This window comes from Pinus tabuliformis, chromosome 2_2 (genome assembly GCF_031772625.1).
Source record: "Pinus tabuliformis cultivar Carrire ecotype Pingquan chromosome 2_2, CPIR1, whole genome shotgun sequence".
In the NCBI taxonomy this organism is placed as follows: domain Eukaryota; kingdom Viridiplantae; phylum Streptophyta; class Pinopsida; order Pinales; family Pinaceae; genus Pinus; species Pinus tabuliformis.
Genome location: NC_142300.1, coordinates 400,732,756 through 400,755,240, shown reverse-complemented (window position 1 = coordinate 400,755,240; position 22,485 = coordinate 400,732,756).

The window sequence follows — 22,485 nt, the reverse complement described above, 5'->3', positions numbered from 1 at the left end:
AATAATATATCCTTGCATTCATATTCAAATAGCCCTGCATCACAATATTTTTTCATGTATTTGCCTTTGCTTTGCATATTTACTTACCTTGCATCATGTCTTTGTCTTGCCTTTGTTGTCATGGAGTCTTTCCTTTTCCTTGCATCAGGTCTTTGTCTTTCCTTTGCTATCATGGAGTCTTGCCTTTTCTTTGCATCACAACAATTCAACTCAACCAAACCAATCTTCAAATCAACCTTACACATAACATGTCTCCAATTCCATATGAAAAGACACATTAACAAGTATCAATGGATTTCCTTGTACCTCCTCAACACCAATATTCCTAATAAAATGTGCCCAAGCCATCAAACAAAACAATCAATCATAAATTAATCAATCTACAGCTCAAATCCATGTACATGCATTCTTGCTTCTCCTTTGCAACATCCTTTCTACCACTTCTTTGATGCTCCTTGCCTTACTCCTATTTTGCAACATCCTTTTAGCTACTTCTTTGTTGCTCCTTGCCTTACTACTTATTTTCCTTGTTGTTTCTCCTTTTCCATCAATGACAACAATTCCATCAATAGCGTTGCAATTTCAAAGAAAAGAACACAACAAAATAAAGGGGCTTCCAAGAGTCAAAATAAAGGTATAAATCCCCTCTTATTCTTTTGTTGTAATAATGCAGGGAACTTTTCCTCTAAGTTTCTAGAAAGGAAAGAGAAGTTGAAACAACATAGGTGGAATACGCAATTTCAGCCACAACCATGAATTCCTGAGAATAGAAATTTGACCAGCCAAGCATAGAGAGCCTCTTCTCCTCAAAGGTAATATTTTCAATGGCCCAAGAGCAGTAAGAGAGAGAATTACAGTCTAGGAAATTGGACAGGCATAAGTTTTGGTAAGAATTATAATTATTTTGTCTGCATCTTGAATAAAGTTGAATGTTATAAGTGTAATATTTTTGGGCATAAAGCAGTTGCATGAAAATCTAGCAAGAAATCCTTTTTCCAGAATGTTGCAAATAAAGTCAAGAGCCAAAAAAAAGAGCATCGCAGGAGATATTTCAACATCCGGAAGAAAGGAAAATTGAATGGTGAATGGAGGTAGCACAAAATAGTGTTTGTCATTGAATATAATAAAAATAATATTGGCACATCAGACTCTGAAATTTTAGTGGTTGATCTCTCCTATAAAGCCTGCAATTGGCAGAGACTCCAATCAGACAAAATAAGTAGAATCAACCATGGTAGTCCTCCAAAGAAATACAGTTGGAAAGCATAGAAACAAGTAAATTGCAAATTCACTTTAATTAGCGCTAACAAGGAAAATGATCAGTGGTTTGTATGCTCAGTAAATCATAGAAAGTCATCCAGTCAGGAAAAATTGCATAATAAATCAACTTATATCTAGGTGTGGAAGAAAAATGAAGATAATCTACTTAGGGGGAGTATATCCCTTTTTCCTCTTCATTGAATAGAAGAGGCTGGATTCAAGGAATACCAGAAAGGTCAGATGCAACGATAAAAAAGGAACATGCCAAGAAATGCATATGAAGGATAAGAGAAGTGTTGAATGTTGTTGTCAAATCATATTGATAGATAGATGGTGATGATCTATTTATTGCTAATGCAAGTATTGTTTGCAAATCACCAATGCAAATAGGGAGCATGGTCATGCGGGAAGTATACTCAAGTCAAGATTTGAGTATCATATTATGCATTCACAATTGGTAATGTTAGCTGTTATCAATTGTCTACTGTATGACAAAGCCTAATGGTTTTGTTGCATGTTATCTTGAGTTGCTGATATGATGAATGGATTGAATATTATGATGTGGTTCCAATTGTTAATAGGTATCAGGCATCATATTGTTTGGTGAAAGATGCATGATTAGAGGATGAGATCACTCTGTTATCAAGTGCTCAACAATTTCTATCACTGGCATCAATTCAATAATTGGCATCATTTTAAATTGGAATCACATGTACTATAAATTGGTGTTTACAGTCATTAGAATCTTTGTGAGAGTATGGTGTTCATTTTGTCAATATGAGATTGTAAGTCCAAGTGTTGGTAAATGTGTCCTGATTTATATGATTAATTCGTGATGATTCAAATGTATCATGGTGATTTTGTTGTCATTATAAATCTTTGAAGTGAAACACAAGCTGAGTTGTTGGTATAGGCATGCATGGGTGAGAGTCCCTCTATGTTTTTCAAAGTCTTGTACTTTGTTGACAATTGATGGTGTCATGCAAAGGAAAGGTTGTTCTTGTTGCTAGAGGACAGGTGTATGTGTCTAGGTAGGCATTGTTATGAATGTAATCCTAGATGGGACGAAGACCAGTAGGAATAATTTTCTCATGGATTTTTTTCACAAGCATGTGTTGTTTCATAAATAAATCCCTTGTATTTACTTGAGGCAAATATTGGGAGTGAATACTCCTTTCCCTTCTATTTAATCTTCTTCAAAGGACAGAAAGGAATTTGCCTGGATTAGATCAGAGGCATCTGAGTTTTTCAACTTAAGAAGAAGTAGTTGACAGGTCCATAAGATAAAAAGACAGAGGGAGATTTTTGATAGGGGGAGCATGTTGGTATATTTTCCATTAATGTCAAAGGGGGAGAAGTATTGTTGATCAAAATAATCAGTGGAAAAGAAAAGGGAGAAGTGTTAAGATGGTAATGATCAATGATAATGATGTGTTGTTTGGTCTTGGTGTTTCCATTAATGCTAAAGGGGGAGATTGTTGGAAATGTGTTGTCATTGATGGAAAAGATGACTTACAGTAAAGGAAATAGAAAATATTGGCAAAGGAAATTGCATTGTCAAATATGTTGTCATTGGTGGCCAACGGAAAATATCTACACAGGAAATTATAATTTGCAGATATATTGGATCCATTTCTGGAGTATAATATCAACTTAGGTGAAGTTGAAACTAATTTAAGTGGATATACTTCTGAAAACTCTTTCCAATGGTATGTGGAAGGTTGAAAATGGCCCCATGGTTCAAAATTTAGAGCCAGTCAAATTGGTGACCCTAAGTCTAAGTTTGTAGAGTTAAAGGTGATTGGAGGAGCCTTTGGCGCATAGAAAAAGTTGGCTTAGATGCCAAGCTCAGTAGAAAGGATGTTAGAGCCTCTAAGTGAAGCTTTAGATAGACATGGAAGAAATAAGAACACATTTGATTGGCCACAGGTGGAGCCCACCTGACAGTAATACCCCGATGGGTGCACCCCAGAGGTTTGTTTGGAGAAGCACATGGCTAAGCGTCATGAGGTAAGTATAGGGACACATCTATTAAGGTAGTAGACCAATGTAAAGGGAGAAGGAGGAGGCCCACATAGCTAGCTCAACCTGTGGAGGGCGACCCCAAAGGATTATCCTGATAAGATAAAAGTAAAGATAATATAGGAGAGCACCAACCTAGTAGGAGATCAAAAATATCTAAGCATCGAGAGGAAAGCACATGGACACATGGTGGATTTCCGGGGCACACTAGAGATTGTCCATTAGATGGGATCTATGGTCCCAAAAGAAATTTCCCACAGAGATGATCATGCAAATCAACGACGGAGAGATAATCTGGTGGAACACCTCCGAAAACCACAATATTCTTAGGAGTGGTGCTAGAGACTAAAGGCTTGAACCCAACGGTTTAAAAAAAAATGAAATAACAAGGAAATTGGTCAAAAAACAAGGCCTCGAAGGACCTTTTCTCTCTCATCCAGGAAGATAGCTAGTGGCTCATGATTAGCCCAAACGGTAAAAAAGGATGATGTCAGAATCAGATAATAGGAGGTGGACATGTGGCAGGCAGATTTGACATTTTTTGGCACCCCAATGGCCCTTTTCCATGTGACATGTGTCACCAATCAGGGGATGATATGTGGCAACAATGAAGTCATGGTGAAGTCATCTCGACAAAATAGGCCCGGAAGATTTAAAATGGTGCACAAGAGGTTTTTTCGGGCAATAGGTATCGGGACACATCGTCCTGTTGACATTAGTGGCAACCAATTAAAAAGGTGTTGGGAGGACCCACATGATAGCTCATCCTGTAGGAATTTCCCTAGTGAGTTTTTTTAATTCATTTTTCCGAGACACTAGGCAGAAGGGACCAAGTCATGAAGGTAGAGGGACAACCAATCGAGAGACCGTCAAGCCATCCCCATAGACATGTCAACCCAATGGCAAGACCCCGAAGTGTTGAAGGGAGCTCTGTCCTTAGTGCTAGACACAAGCTATATGCAGCAGTGAAGGAATAGGACTGCGATGGCATTAGAAAGTAGGGCCAACCTCGGATCCTGGGATCCTATAATGTTTAAAGAATTAAATTAAATAGAAGAGTCAAGATCGGGAGCTATGTGCTAAGCATCTACACCAGGCATTATGCCACAGGGAGTGACCATAGGAGCGGTAGTTGAAAAGAGTTCTGAAGGATCTTGGAAGCATCTAAGAGTTGTTCCTTCATCACCTCGCATAGAGGTATGACCAAAAACATGAAGCTGATAAAAAAATGAAAAGGCTCTCGACAGGACTTGATAGGGCTTCACACCCAGGGCCTTAGCCAATGATCACAGAGACCGATTGTATGGCAGATAATGAGGAAGGTGATAGTAGAAAAGGGCCTAAAGGCCAATCTGACAAATATGGAAACATTTTGTTTTTAAAATTAGAAAGGGTCGCGAAGGATTTTTGGGCTATAGAAAAGTGTTATGCATGGAAAGAATAATTGGCAGCTAGCATTCGTTATGGAGATTGAAGCCTGATTGTGGCATGAGTGAGTCAGAAACTTGATTTGGTGGTAGTGGTAAGTGATAGTTTAGTGGTTTTATTTGGCAGTTGAAACCAAACATAATAGATAGAGACAGCAGAACTATCAGTTTGACAGTAGTTTTTTGCAGTTAAGCTAAACTAAACTGCAGTTAAAAATAGAAGGAACATTGTTAAAACCAATAACTCACTAGAATTGAGAAAAATAATCAGAAAACAATATTTTGTTTAGAGATCAAGCCTGGAATAGTAGATAATGATCAAGCACATTCATAGGACTAATCTGAGTGGAAAAATGACAAAAAAATATTAATTCATGTAGTAAATTTGACAACAAGATAACAATAGTTCAACTCAAAAATATAAATGTAGAATTCTTTAAAGCAAAGCTCAAGCAACAGAGATAAATTATAAGTGGTAAGAAGCAATAGAGGGTTGTTGTTTATGTGTGTAGCAGAATTATGAGAGCAGCAAAATGATGCTAAGGTGTTGATGTTATTACTAAAGTAGAGCATGGTGTTTTTATTAGCAATCATAAATTTTTGAAAGTGATGGTGATTTGTATTAGTAACCAGGGATTTTTTGAAGGTGGCTTTGGTGAGCAGTTGCTATGGCATAATTTGTTTTTCTATGAGGTAAGAGGTCTTTTGATATGAGTATTAAAATCGATGAAAGATGGATGAGCAAGGCTGGGAAGTGGTAGCTTGCAGACCAGGCATAGCAGATCCTTCTAATGGGTGCTAGTAAATCTTTGAGGGCAAGAGTCCCTTTGAGTAGAGATTGATAAATAAGCAGGGGAAAGTGTCTCTTCCAGTGAGTATCGGTAAATGAGCAGGGGAAATGGTCCTTTTCAATGGTAGTTGATAAACAATTAAGGATTGAAGTTCCTTTTAGTAGTAGTTGATAACATACAAGTGGTATCTTATGGGGCCATGATGTAATCAAGTTGGAGCTTGTAATAAAAATAAGATGGGTATCTTTTGTATATGTTTCTCATGTGCTTGATATTTATGATGTTATGTTCTACATGATTGGGTTGTGTTGTTGATCCATGAATAAGTGATTAAAATGTGAAATTTGTGAAGAATTGTATAATTTGGCCACATTACTTATTCACACCCCATCTCAGTAGTGTCTCGCTTTCCATTGTTTCTAACAATGCATTTGTGCACATAGTGAATGAAGAATGATGCTTGTTATATAATTAAATTATTTTGAGCATGCAAAGATCTGTATGAAATGTTTCTTGGATAGAGGTTAAACACTTGTTTTAGTCAGTCTATAATTCCATGGTAGATTATTGGCATTGTAATTCGACCCACTATTTTTGTATATGAAAGAGGTATGTTATTTATATGGTTGTCATAAGCCATTTTATGAATACTTGAATGATTGACTTACTAGGGAGAAAGGTTATATATACAATATGGATTGATGTCGTTGTTGGTATTTTAGAGAAACTAGATGCTAAATTTTTGACAGAGTATTGTATGCGGTGATTAATATTGTTTGATTGAAGAGATAAGTATTATTTATGTAGAGATCAAAATTGAGTATTATGTATGAATAGACCAAAATTGTTCAACACTTTTTGACAAAGTATTTTATGATAGAATACAATGTTGTTCATCTTATAGGAGTTGATTAATTTCTTATTTTTTATGCTTGGAGAATTGTGCACAAGACAAAGGCTTATTTACAGTCTTGCTTGGACAAAGGCTTAGAAATTGGATGTGCATGTAGGATTGATGAAACTTTCTTTTGTCCTTTTCATGGCAGCTTGTTATAGTGGTTTTGAATTATCTTTATTTACTACAATGATATGAGTTTAGCACTATTGACACCTTGTGCTTATAAATGCCCATGATGACATTGTTGCATGTCTTGCAAAGAGATTGAAACTATTGAATGTAGAGTTTATCTTTATGGTTGATGAGATTATATGGTTATGCTTGAGTTTGATTTGTAAGAGGCTTGACAAATTGAATATATATATATATAGATATATATATATATATATCTATATATATATATATATATCTATATATATATATATATATATATATATATATATATATATATATATATATATATATAGATAGTAGTTTTGAAGTTGGATGTACTTGATGCGTTGAACTTACAAGTTTAGAAGGTCGATTTTGTTTTGTTGAGCATATTGCTTATGTGGGTCCAGTTTGAAACATTCTAAAAACTTACCTACCATATAAGTGATTGTTAAAGGTGGTTCTAGTTTGAAATATTGTGAAAGCGGATCATGAGAGGTTAGAGGGAGTGGTTTCTTACTTCCAACAGAAACTAGAAAATTTAGTGGAGGTAGCAGCTTCCAACAGGTAAGAGCTTGTGCATTGGAAAAAGCCTGCACTGGTGCAAGATGTAGATTTTTCCTTAATAATAATTGAAGATGAAGTAGACAACAACAATGATGGTTTTTCCCAATTGGATTTTCCACCTAAAAATCATGTGTCCCATGTGATGATGTGCTTGTTGACTTATTGGTGTGCTTTGTGTTTATATGATATTATTATGTTATCTGGAAATGCATAACATAGTTATACATTAACATTGCAAAATAAAAGTATAAAATACTAATTGCATGAAATATTGATTCACCCCCCTCAGTGATTTTAGTAATTTTTCCTAACCTTAGTTATTGAATTACATTTAATTCTTATTTACATCCAATTATAGTTGTATAAGTTAATTTCCATTCATTTTAGAATGCATGAATATGGAAAGAGACTCTAGAGTTAGATTTGTTAGAGGACGAACTTCAATTCCACAATCACCTAGCACCCCCACTAGACCATGCGTTGCAGTAAGATCCACATAAAAAATCCTGTTTTTTTAAGTTTAAGGAGTCATCCTAAGGTACGAAGATCTAAAATTGGGACCAAAGAGGAACCAATTTCTTCAACAAAAGCAGTTATGGATGACCTGACATATTTAGCTGAAGCTATTATTTTTATTTCTACAATAAGTGAGCAACTTGTTGGACAAGAAATTGAAGTGCCTAATAAAGTATAAGAAAAATAAGAAGAAGAAGAAGAAGAAGAAGAAGAAGAAAATTTCTTTGGAATACTATTAATAGAGGAAACAAAAGAAGAAAATCTAATTGAAGAACCTTATTACCTCAGTTTCGAGAAATCAATGTTAGAAGATGAAGGAGAAGTATTCCCTCCTCCCAATGGACAATAAACATTAATAAGATGAGGAGGAGGTGAAATACCACCACTTGGATGTGGTTGATGAGGAAGAAGACCTCCTATAGGTGTAATATGTGGTAGAGGAGGTAGAGAAGAGGTGAAATGGAGATGGTGATAATGAATGAGATTGTTATGGATTTACTTACTCTTGCCATGGATTTCCCAACTTCCATGGTATGAGATGAGAATATCTGAAAACTTTTCTTTTCGAATTTGAGGTACTCTCTAGTTATTATGATTACTTAATGTTCAAAAATTGAAATTGTTTCCGACTATATTGAAAGATGGAGTTATTAAATGGTTTATGGGACTAGGTACTAACTCTATAATATCATGGGATGATATGAGAAGAATAGTTTTATAACAATAAAAAGACTATTCTATACAACATGATCTTAAAGAGAAATTTTTTAAAATGAGCTAAAAGGAAGATGAGAGCCTTAAGGATCTTGTAGAAATATTTGTGTATAATGTTAAGAGGGAAAATTTACATAATTTAGGATTTGATACACTAAAAATGCTCTTACTTAGGGAAATGAGAGATGATTGGATTAATCTCCTTAATTTAATGGGTAAAGGGGATGTATCCCAATTCAAATAAACCTATGAATTGTGTAAACACATATGAAGAGGAATGGAAAAATATGGTACGAGTCCTAGAGATCGATCCATGACAAGAGTAAGTAAATCAACATTAATATCAATAAGTCGAGTTGAACTTGGAAATTTCATAGGTAATTTTAAAACAAACATTATTGGATATCTGAGTGAAAAAATAGATATGTTAAGAATGCAAAATAAGAAAAAAGATGAGAATGTTTCTTTATCTATATTATTTCCTAAGTGTATAAATAAACATGCGCTAAGCAAATGTCTTCTTGATAACATTGAAATTTGTGTCATTTGTGCATAATCACATGATAGAAAATATTTCCCATCATTACCAGGGTTGAAAGCATTCTACCAAGAAGATACTAGAGCAAATCAAACACCAGAAGAAATTTTATCTATCACTCAAAAGAGACCTTGGCAGCATCGTCAACCAGGTATGATGTAAGATCCTAATCAACAATTTCAAGCTTATACAGAACAGTCTCAAAATAATTGGAATACTCCCTTTCCTTGGAAACCCTAACCACCCCAACCTCAAAATCCATCTTGGCAACAAGTTTAGCAAGATTATTATGGAAAAAATCCATAACATTATCCATCCTTCCTGTAATATCCCCAATATCCTCAATTCCAATATAAATACCATCCACCTCTAGCACAACCACAATTACACCCATAGTTGACTTCTAGTTAACGTCTCCCATTACCCCTTACCTAACCATTTTAGAGACCCACTCAACTATCTACACAGCCGCTTCCAAACCCAAACAAAAAAATAACTCATACCAGTTATAGTGCTGAAGTATGAAATTTCTAAACATACATGATAACTCCTCTTGATGTGAATGATATCCATATTAGATTAGAGAGAGCTATACAAAAAAAGGATCCCCCTGTTGTCATTAAAGAACATAAAGAGAAAGAGCTTCCTATAAAGGAAAATATTCTTGAGAAGGAATAAATTCATAACCAATTAGATGACATAGAAATAAGAGCAAATCCCCCTACTCCTCTAGTAGAACAACCCTCTATATCCTTACAAAACTTTCCTTTTTCGAAGTGATTAGAAATAGATAAAGGTGTATAGAAATAATTGATTTTTCCAAATTATAATATATTAGATGAGTAAGAGATATTTGCATTAATATTCCTTTTCTTCAAGCAATAAGGATGATATTTCAATTTATGAAAAAGAGATAAAGGAGTTTTGTAATAAAAAATTAGGAAGAAAAATAAAAGAATTTCAAAAGGTGCAACTCAATAGAAAAATATTTGAAACCATGATGGGAAAACTATAGTAAAAAATATCTAAATCTATGGAGTCCTATCATGAAAATCCACATTAATAACTTTACAATCCCAAACATATTAATTAACATAGGTGAAATAATCAATTTTATGGCAAAAAGCACTATGGATGAACTATAATTAACCAATCTTTAATATAAACCCACTATATTGCAACTAGGAGACAAGTCTACTATAAAACCAGAGGGTATATTAGATTATGTACTTGTATCTATAGATTCATGGGAATATCTAGTTTATGTTATGTTATGAATTCCAAAAACCAATCTAGGTGGTCATCCATTGATATTAGATAACCCTTGGTTAGCCATGACTGATGCATCTATTAGTTGTAGATCTGGTGACATGATAATTTCAAATGGAAATTCAATGAAAAGGCTTACATTTTATCCTCCACCAAGAGAAAAAATTGAAGTTGAAAGTGAAGAATGAATTGATGAAGAAGAAGAAGAATGTGATTATGTAAAACCTATTTTAACTATTTCACAAGCAATGTCCATTAAGAAAAATGATGAGGAAAATCAATTAATGAATCTTATGAATAATTGTGATTTTTTTCAATATTTTAAACAAAACTAGTGTGTGTGTGTATGTTAGAAAAAGCTTTTCAAGAAAATTTTAATATTGAAGATTTCTCATCATGTCACTCTTGCAGAAATTAGCCCAAAACTTTAAATATTAACAATAACATGAAAGATTTTCAAAAATATCAATTAATCAAAATGTTGCAAAAACATTCCTATTCTTTTGCATGGGAATATGCATATATGAAAGGAATAAATCCTAACACTTGCATGAATCATATGTACATAAAATAGAATGCTAAACCCATTAGAAAACCTCAAAGAAGGACAAATCCTAATTTGATGGAAACAATGAAGGAAGAATTACAAAAATTGCTCAATGTAAACTTTATCTACCCAATTTATGATATCCAGTGGGTTTCACCATTGGTTATTATTCCAAACAAAACTGGTAAGTGGTGAGTTTGCATATATTTTAGGGAATTAAAAAAATCAACTTTAAAAGATCATTTTCCACTACCTTTTATTGATCAAATATTAGACACATTAGCAGGGAAAATTTATTTTTATTTTCTTGGTGGTTTTAGTGGTTATAATCAAATTGAAATAGCACTAGATCAATATAATACTACATTCACATGTCCATGGGGAATGTATACTTATAGGGTACTTCCTTTTGGATTATGCAATGCCCTTGCTACATTTTAGAAAACTGTACTAGGTATTTTCTCTTACGAGATTCATGATTGTGTAGAGGTATATATGGATGATTTTATAATTTATGGAAATTACTTTGAAGGGTATTTTGAAAACTTAGAAAAATTTCCTAATTAGAAGTAGAAAAACTAACCTTTATTTGAGAAATGAAAAATGCTTTATAATGTTTAACGAAGGGATTGTTTTGGGGCATCATATTTTAAGTTCTAGAATCAAAGTGGATTCAACAAAGGTTGAAGTCATTTCCAATATTTCGATACCCAAATGTCAAAAGGAATTATGAAGTTTTCTTTGATTTATAGATTATTATAGAAGATTTATAGAAAACTTCACAAAAATTGCTCCGCCACTTTTTAAGTTTCTCACCAAAGATTGTGAATTTTATTGGGTTAGATTTTGATTAATTAAAATAGAAAATTTCCGAAGCATCTATATTAAGAGGGCCAAATTGGTCCCTTCCATTTCATATTTCCATTGATGCTTCAAATATAGCTTTAGGGGTTGTATTAGGACAAACAAATCTAACTCCTTATGCAGTTTATTATACAAGGAAATTTTAACTCTTATAGAGTTGAATTACATAGTTACTAAAAAGGAGTTCTTAGCAATAGTCCATAACACCAATAAGTTCAAGGATTATATCAATGGATACGAAACATTTGTTCATACTAATATTTTTTCCATTAGATATATAATGAATAAACCTACAACTAATGTTAGAATTATTCGATGGCATTTATTACTACAAGAATTCAATATTACTATATTGACAAACCTGGAAAGAAAAACATAGTTTTTAATTTTATTTCGAGGATGAAAAATTTAACACGATAATTTCTATAGAGGATGGTTTTCCTAATGAACATATTTTTGCATATATTTCTAATTACTTGGTAACATGAAAGTTTCCTCCTCGATTATCAACCAAATAAAGACAAAGAGTTATCAAATCCAGTGCACCTTACTCTTGGATAGAAGAAGAATTGTACCGAACATGACCAGATATAATCCTTAGAAGGTGTGTTTGAGAATATGAAGTACCTAATATACTCAAAGCATGCCATGATGAACATTGTGGAGGAAATTGTTCCAATATAAGAACTCCATACAAAGTCCTTCTCTTTAGATATTACTGGCCTTCCCTTTTTAAGGATGCTAAATAATATGTAAAAAGATGTGATAGCTACAAGAGAATGGTGAAACTTGTTAAAGTAGATGAAATTCTTCTACAACCTCAAGTATTTATAGATCCATTTGAAAAATAAGAAGGATACCGAGGTGGAGGAATTGTCTGAATGGTCAAAAGTGGCTGAAATATAGGCAAAAAAAAATAAAAAAATATTGCAGTAGTTGTGTTTGAATCATGTTTTTGATGGTGGAAATGGATTCAGCACCATTAAAAACCTCTAGGGCACCCAAAATCTTGAAGTTTGATAGCTATAACCTAGATTTACAAAAATCCTTGCCTGATTTTGTAAAGTCTTGCCAGAATTTCTATGATTTTCTGAGCAAAAAGGAATTTTGTTTAGTCTACGACTTTGAAAAATGAGATATAGACTTTATAGGTCCAATTAATCTAGCTTCCAAGTAAAAAAGGTACATTCTTGTCTATACTGATTATGTCACTAAATGGGTAGAGGCTAAACCATTAAATTTTGATACTAAAAATGTTGTTGTAACATTTCCTTTTAAGGGTATTTTTACTTGTTTTGGTGTTCAAAGAGAAATTATTATATATTAGGGTGCACAATTCACATCCAAGCTTTTTCAAAATATCGTGGAGCAATATAAAATCAAACATCAAAAATCCACTCCATATTATCCACAAGCCAATGGACAAGTGGAATCCACAATTAATGTTCTTGAAGCCATACTGACCAAGACTATTCATCTATATTAGAAGGATTGGGTAGAAAGACTTCCAGAAGCACTTTGGCATACCAGATCACATGGAAAAATGACACTAGACACACTCCTTATGAGATTGTTTATGGAAAGAAAGTTATACTTCCTACTGAGTTATGAGTGGAGACATACAAAATAACAACAAAGTCAGGGCTAGATCTCTTTAAACCTCAAAAGAAAATATTGGCACAACTTAATAACTTAGTGAAATTGGACAAGATTCCATTCAAATGAAAAATATCATTTAGAAATAAAGGACTAGATGGCATGACAAATTCATCAAGCTTAAGAAGTTCAAACTAGGTGATTGGGCCCTTTTGTTTCATTCAAGATTTAAATAATTTGAAGGGAAATTCCAAACACGTTGGTTAAGTCCTTATGGCATAGAAGTTGTTTTTGATAATGCAACAGTAAGAACGAAGACTATTGACGAAGAAGGAATCACTTTTCTTGTTAATGGGCATATATTAAAGCTTTGTCATAAGACCTTACCAAGAGAAGGGTTCATTTAGGATTTGTAGCATAGTAGAAAATTGAAGTTGGTGGAAAATGGTGAATATCCTCCTTCACCACTAAATGCCACTTAATTTATTTTCTTTAAAAAAATAGGTGAGAGGGACTAAAAAATAAAAATAGAAATAAACTTATTGTTATGAAAACCAACATGTTGACAAAAATCATATTTGCAAAATTAAAATGAATATTTTATTTCTCTTTAAATAAGATCATAATCATTGCAAGAAATGTCATCATATTATATTATTGTAGCAAATTTCTCATTATTCTCAATTTGATAAAATTTTGTAGGCAAAAGAAATTGTATAGTTGTCCAGTTTCTTTAGATATTTTAGTAGTAGTGAGAATCTAATCCTATAGTAGCAACAATATAAAGAAACAACAAATAAAACATGTAACATATATTGGTTTTATTTTATTAAAGATAAACTATAGGCATAGAATATTGGACATATATATTATTCTCTAACCTACGCCAATAAAGGTATTATTCTAGTTTTCTTCCGTATCAATTAATGATGTCAAAACTTGTTTCACGTTTCATCACAATATTCCCATTCCCATTCAATAATATAATCCTGAAAAATCTTTGAATTACTCATGAAATTTTTTAGATTTCATTAAGGGATTACGCAATCATTATGGGATTAGACAGACCTATTACTACATTGCCACCTCTTGTACAAATAACGGTTTTTCACCTTTCTCATTGCATTCCATTACTCTCAAAGCCATCATAACGCCCATTGCCTTGACCATACGACAACCATCCCTGTAGCAGTTGAATGAAGGTGCATTCTTAAGCTCAGAATTCTCAATGCTTGGAGATGGGTATTGTGAGTTGTGTTGAACTTGTAGCTGCAAAAATTTGGAGGCTTACCGAAAATGCAAGAAACAAGAGGGAATTAGCAAGGGCCTTTAATGGTGTTGAAGTAGATATGGGAGATATCAAGATGAAATTAATATAATCATTTATGGTAGAAGTCATGCAACTACCAAGGATAGGGAAAATAGGTTCAAGTTCCAGTGACTTAGAGATGTTCATGGAGGAATTTTCTTAAAAACCATAACTTGGATATCACAAGCTAGAAGAAGGGGATACTAGTACCATCCTTTAAGAGAAAATGGAGAAATTACTATTCATACTCTAAAAATCCATAACCTACAAATGGAGGTATGGTGTAATCCATCTCTATTATATAAGACTTTTTATGCACTTCCTAAAGGGTAAAGAAATAAACTTGGCTTACTATTTTTTCAGTAGCCTTAGAAAGATGGTATTCAATATCCAGATAAATTTGAGGAACATAGATAGAGCTACTTATCATTTTGGTTTAGAAAAGATCCTTGTTCAAGAAGAATTAAAGCTTAGAAATGATAATAAGAAGAATTAAAGCTTAGAAATGTTTTTTGGTAAATAATCATTTCAAAGAATTTTCAGAAGACGAAAATATAGGGGCCATAAAAATGCTATCGTAAGAGACAGAGGAAATTATTCCCAGAAAATCATAAAATATGCCTATAAAGCTAAAGGATCTGACAATACTAGAAGTCGAAGATGTTCTTGAACTTGAACAAACCCTAATTATTGAACCTATTGAAAATGGAGAAACATTAAATTCAAAGCATGTCGAGAGGTAGAATAGAAGTTCAAAACAAAAAAATAAAACTAAGAAGAAGGAAATCTCAAAAACAGTGAGAAAAACAAGAAGAGAAAATAAGTTGACTACATAACAAGTTGAATAGAATGCCACTACTATACCTATCCCTGGAAATAAAGGCATTAAAATAAATAATTTTAAGGGAATGAAGGACTCAAAAAATAAATACAAATACAAAAGAGTTACAAGGAGTATGACAAAAAAGAATAGTCGAATTTCACCTAAAAATTCAAAAATTTAAAAAGTGGGAAAATCATAATTATCACCAACAATTCTAGAAAGTGGAAGCCCATATACAATAGTAGGCATATAAAAACATTGATTATTTAAAGTAGGAAGCATACAATGAAAAGGTAAAATAATTTTCTCCAATTCCTGAATATTCTTTTGACAATGATATACCAACACCTTTAATCCACAGTCTGGAACAATCCAGCTTACCTTTTAATGTCTCTTTGGAAGAAGTGGTATGATCAGAACTTTAAAATAAGAAGTGGATGAACTGGAAGAGTTAGAGAGGCATATCAAAAGAGAAAATGAGATCATTAAAGGGAAAAATCATAAAATGCTCAAAAGAATGTGCCACTAGTATCATAAGAATTACAGGATCAAGAAAGCCAATAAAATACTACACTTGAAGATCAAAAGTTTGAAGGAAGAAATGTTAATGAGAAAATTGAGGTGGTGTATTGATATGAAAAAGAAGGGCACCAGAAGAAACGTGGACACTCTAATCCAAGAATTTGAGATCATCCTTTGAATGAAGAAGACGAAATTTTTTTGTAATTTTCCAAAATGCATGAGAGCATGCAACATCCTAAGTGTGGGGAATGTTGGGCCTAGGAATTAGTATCTTTTTGTCAGTTTTCTAATCTCGCTTTATCACTTATACCTCGTAGAATCCTTCATAACCAACCTATTTTTCTATAATATTTTCATATTTCACTTGAACATGTTCATCTAAGCTACAAAGGCATAAATATCTGATCATTCTAATATTTCTATGGTTTTATTCATTTTTCTTTATAAAATCGAACTAATGTGAAAAGATTGTAGAATCTAACAATTTCAATAGATTTTTTGACAATTCGTAATAGAATCCAAGGTTAACATGGTTCTTGAAGTAGTGAGGCAAATATAAGCATGTGAACAAGTCGCAAAAAGTTCCAGTATGGTGTTCCACGTATTCGACACGACAAAGAGGTTATTGGATGATCACGATGGCTCATTCAAACCTCCATTCAACCTATCGTGTGGCATGAAGAACAAAGTTAGGTTGCATTATGATTTTTACTTGGTGGTAGAACCGACTTCAAGAAAGCGAGTTATCCTCTTCAGATCCATCAAACTAAGGAATAACACGAGGGTAATTATGTTTCCATAAAATGTCTTCATGTGGATGCGATGAGTCATCAGTGAAGCATAGGAATTGAATTTTAAGTTGTATCTGGACACTTGATCAACATCCATTTTCTTTATATGTAGCAACATTATTTTGAATTACTTAGTTTTGAAAACATTATAAATTGACTCACTTACAAGTGAAGGATATACAAAAAAAAGTGATGATATAGAATTTTGAACAGTCATTATTCATAGTTACTTTTACTTTAATATCATACATTGATCTCTTTGTTGCCATTTTGTATTGATGAATGGTTCTTGACAATTGTAGTAGATTTTTTTGTGTTTTCTTAATCCCGTGCGACCACCTAGAGGGCCCCCTTGTGGACTTGCAAAACTTTTGTAGCATAAATATTTTTATTCTTGCGTTGATTTTACTTTGTTATGATATAGTAGATGTTTTGTTCTATTACAATATAACTAACTCAAGTTTTGATTATTGCTTTCTTATTTTCTAGGTATATAAGATAGGTAGTTGAAAAATATAATAAAATCCAAAAGATTTACTTTGACAACATTCACATTTGTGCATTTAAAGAATAGGTCTTTCAATTGTATTGTATCATTTTCACTTCCTATTTCATAATATGATTCATAAGGAATTCTTAGATTAAATTCATATACATAGTTCACTTGCTTTTCGTAGGTTATAATATCAAATGATGTTTTCATAAAATAACCTTTATATTATTTTTCATAAAGAAAAATCAAATTCCTAGACTGCATTTTGATTTATGTTTTATTATAACAATTTTAAATGCTTTTCATAGGACATAATTTCTTGCTTCCATTAGGTAAAATTTCAATGCTTTCATTAAATAGGATATCTATTCTTTATTAGAATAAGTTCTCTTCTTTCATAATCTAGATTTCCTTGCTTTCATAAATAACCTTTCCTACTTTCGCTAGATAATATTTTATTGCTTTTCTAGAATATGTTTCCTACTTTCGTATCTTTTCTAGAGTAGAATTTCTTGCTTTCATAGATTAAAATTTGTGTCATTTCAACTTCTTTCCTACAATTATATTTCACTGCTTTTCTAGATTAAGATTTACATTGCTTTCCATATATTAATATTTCATTCATAGAATAGAACTTGTTTTCCTTACCATTTATTTCTATTACAATTGAAATATAAACTCCTAACATATATTGTGCCATGTACTTCACAATTTTACTTATTCATATTAATGATTTAATGTAATGTAATTTAAAGCACAATTAAATTACTTGACACATGTCTCTTGGATCTTGCATCCTTGTTGTTGTATTCTTGTATGAAATTAGCTTCCATTTCAACAAATTTATAATTACTCAAACCATAGATTCCAATGTAAATGGAATATACATGGCATCATTTCTTTTGTTCCTTCCTAGAGATTCATTAAATCCATATAGAATAGTTTGGTAAATAATATCCCTTATTAAAAACATATCTAGTACAAATTTGGGCAATATATGAGGTAATATAGTGGCTCCATATATCCTAATGTAAGCACTCATGAACATATCAATCTAACAAATCCATGGCTTAATTAGTCAAAGTAGGTGTGTTCTTATGTAATATGATTTCATATAAATGAGAAAATAAAATATCATGCATTTGATTTAAATGCGCCAAATATTTTTTCTTCCATAGAACTTGAATAAAATCTACACTAAATATTTTGTAGGAGTCCAACACAAACATATACCTCTAAATTCATTTCTTGCACAAATGATATCCAAAAGGAAATTTGACATAAAATTGAGGGGAAGAGTCAAATTCAAATAACCTAACCTTTGATAAAGCCTTCATTGAATTATGTAGCAAAATATCTACCTAGTAAATAGGCAATCATTTTTAACAACATTATATATCAAATGTAACCAAGAAAATTTAGAAAGTGGGGAATTTTTTTCTCCATACAATCCACTAATAAATGATACAACATATATGTATGGTTCTCTCATCTTCGTGGATGGATAAATACCAATTCCTATTCATTTAAACCAATGTCCTTCAATCAACCACTTCTCTAAGACTTTGTGGTAGTCCTTATTAAACCTTTTTATCTATTCAAATGTCGTTTTAACTTCTAGTTTAACAAATTTATAATACCTTTTTAGTTCTATTAAAAAAATGATGTTATGCATTGTTGCATATCATTTACTTCTATTGTTTCCTCAAGCCTAACATGCCCAATAATCTAATAAATTACTTGTATGTAGGGTATTACTAGTGGGGTTGCAATTGCATTATGTAGGAAAGGGTTTCCTCTTCTTCTTTTTTAACTGTAACTAAAAGTATTGTTTTTATAAATCTACACATAAACTTGTAGCATTACATCTAGATTATAAAATGTCCACATTGTAGGCTATCAACTTCTTTCTATTAAAATTTTTTGATTCAATATCCCAATTTTAACAACAAAATAGATATATTATATGTACTAGAAGTATAGACTTGATAGTAAAGTCTTAATAGTAGGAAAAATTTCACTTCCATGCAAGATTAGACCTAATTTAGATGAATTTATTCATCCCGAGATTATAAAATATCCATGATTGAAGTAACTGCATTAAAATTAGGCTTGAGGGAACCAATATTACTAACATATTTGATTATAGAAATAAAAGATTGTGTACCATAGGAATTGGCTTGCTACAATTCCTGGATTCGATTTTATAAACTACTTGTATCATCTTCATCCCTCTAGATTTAAATTCTCTACTTAGTGAGGATATACATGGTAGAATTATCTACTATTGTATAGTATCTATAACTACAACATTTCATCATATGGGTCCTTACTATATTATGCCATAAAGGAAGAAACATTCTCCTAGATCATGATGGAAATATTTAGCCATCAACCCTAAGGCCCTCACTAGAATACAACCCCATAAAATCAGGACCAATTGAGCAATTAGCTCCCATAGCCAAAGTTGAGAGGAGGTTCTTGGTAGATTTCTATAGCAAGGGTTAGCAAAAATCAAGATCTAGAGGTTGCATCTAGCCTAACAATTAAATGTGAGGATTTTATTAACCTTATTGAATTAATGTTTGTCTTTTAAATTTTATTACTCATAAATCTAAGAAAATACTAATAAAAGAAGAGATATAAATATAAATAGAACTTCAATTTAACCCAAGGAAACATTTTACTATAATACTTGTGGGCATATCTCCTAGCTAAAGCGTACCTCCATATAACTCCTCCTTGGGAAGTTTATTTGATCGATATATATATTGGATCATATATTTATTTTTCATCCATCTAGATTCATTTAGGGTGAAAAATCATAGAAGTTAGCATACAGAAGTAGTTTTAGCAATGAGACCCTATTTGGTGAATTGGGATAAAAAACTTTATGGTGCTAGTTTGAGGCATCAAATAATGTTTTTATTTTATTTATTTATTTATTTCTCAGGCTAAACATTTGAGTCTTAAGAGCCACACCCCTATGTTGATAACATTTCAAAGGTGTAATTAATAATTACATCAAATGGAGTTTGAACACAAAATTTATGCCTTGTGGAAGCTGACCTATCATGATTGACCACCATAATTCAAGAGGATGCCACATTTTCCCTTGTTACTCATGGAAAAGGAGATAGCCACATGGGAACTATAAATAACAGTGGATAAGGGTCAAGTTCTAACTCATATTGAGGATTTAATGGGTCAAATTTAACCCCTAGCTACATATCAGGTTATGTTATAACTTGCTCACTAGGAGGAATTCTAGTGCATAGTAGAGTAGTGTATATAATAGTGGACATAGAGAGGGAAGAATAAAGTGGTTTTTTGTTATATAGAATGCCATGGGGAATAGGTTTCACTTCTTTGTATTTGTACTAATTCCTTTTAGAAAAAGAGAGAGTAGAGAAACCTTACCTTCCAGTTGGGTTTTATCCTAATAAATTTTCCCAAGTCATATCGTAGTGTTATTGTGGTTTTGTGAGTGATTATTTTATCTATTTTCTATTTTTTTCATTTTATGTATTGCATGCATAGGAAGAAAATAATAATTTAATAAATCTAAAAAATATAAGGAAGATTAACCCTCATAAGATAAATTTCAAATTTCAATATGGTTTTATTAGAACTATTGTGAAGAATTGTCTAGTGGAATATCCACAGTAGTTTGCGGATCGTATTGGTGTGAGAGTAGTTCTCATTATGTATATTGTGGGGATTTGTAGGGGATAATATTCATTTAAGTAGAAAGTCATAAAACCATAGACATTGTAGATGAATATAGTTTTAATTACCCTAAATATCTGGAAAAGGAGAGATTTAGAAGGATAAAAGAGCAGGTTATAAATATAAGTTGTAAGATGAACCACCTTATGGAGGTTTTGGAAAGTAAGCTTGGAACCATAGAAGAGCAAGTTTCCAACTCAATGGTTAGATTAGAGGGAAAGGGGATCGATAAGAACCGTATGAGTCTAATAATTAACCCAAAAATAAAAAACTTAATTTGAGTGTTGTGAACCATTCATAGTCCCTATTTAATATGGAACCAAAGTTGATCCGTAAAATGTCGTGGATATTTCACTTGACATTTTGTCACAACAAATCTAATAAAACTCTATTTAAAAATATGAAATCTACACTATTGGGGTTTTTTTATTTAGATTTTTGGATCTATAGATTATGGTTAATTGCATATGCATATAAATTGAAATTATGCATAAATATGTAACAGTGAAATACAAACTCACAAACCATGATTGGAAAAAGATATGACCTAGGAAACCCTTTTGAGATAAAGCTTAGTTGGAAGGTGAGGTCGCTCTACTCTTTTTCTCTAAATAGAAAATGGTTGTGAGTGAGAAGAAGTATGGCATGTGGCCTATGGGCTACTGCAATGTACAAATCTTCTTTGTGAGGTATATATCTATACCTATCATCTATTTATGATCATATATGGAACAAATGCACTCGAATGAATGGAACCCATTTTCCTCCAAGTGGCCTAGTTATAACATAACCTGATAGCCTAATAGTGGTTAGGCCATCACTAACTCAACTCAAAAGTTACAATATGGACTCTTCTAGATTCTTCTTCATCATAATCACATGGCTAGCCCCTTTTCTATGAATAATGGGGGATGATGTGGTATCCTCTCAAATTATGGTGGTGAAAATAGGAAGGTCAAATTCTAAGTGGTATAAATTTTGGGTATGAAATTCAATTGATGGTATTCTTGTTCCATTGGAAAGGTGTATATGTGTAGAAAAAAATAAAGGTGTGTTGCTAAAGAAAAAAAAAATCACCCCTAAAAAATGTTGATTGATGCTACAAAATTATCCCAAAAGGTTTTAGACCCCAATTTTCCAAACCGGGTCTCGTCAATGAAAATGGTCCTTTGAGCTCATACCTCCACTTTTTCCACTCTGATAGCATTGAGATGGATGAAAAGAAATATAATGATCCAATCCAGATCACACCTCCCCATTTTGGGAGGCTTTTGGTCCCCAAAAGCTTTTACTGAATGAGGTGATGAAATTTTTCCTCCAACTTCTCCCGCATCTACAATTTAGCTTTCGTTGTAATTTTCCTTTAAACCCAATATTCTAAAGGTAATGTTTCCTATATCTTATAGTTATTTACCTCTTCTACAAAATTGTATCTCCTGTCAACTATGCTTAGGCATCTAGTGCCAAATCCTCTACAAAAGATAGGACCTATTCCTCTCTCTAATCTAACATAGAAGATTCATAGAGGTTTAAATTATTTACATTAACAACTAAATAAATGTACATTTATGGTGGTAGAATAAGTTGATAGGAATTATTACCAACCTTTTCTATTATCTTCAAGGGACCATACTACAGAGCCTTGATTTTCTTACC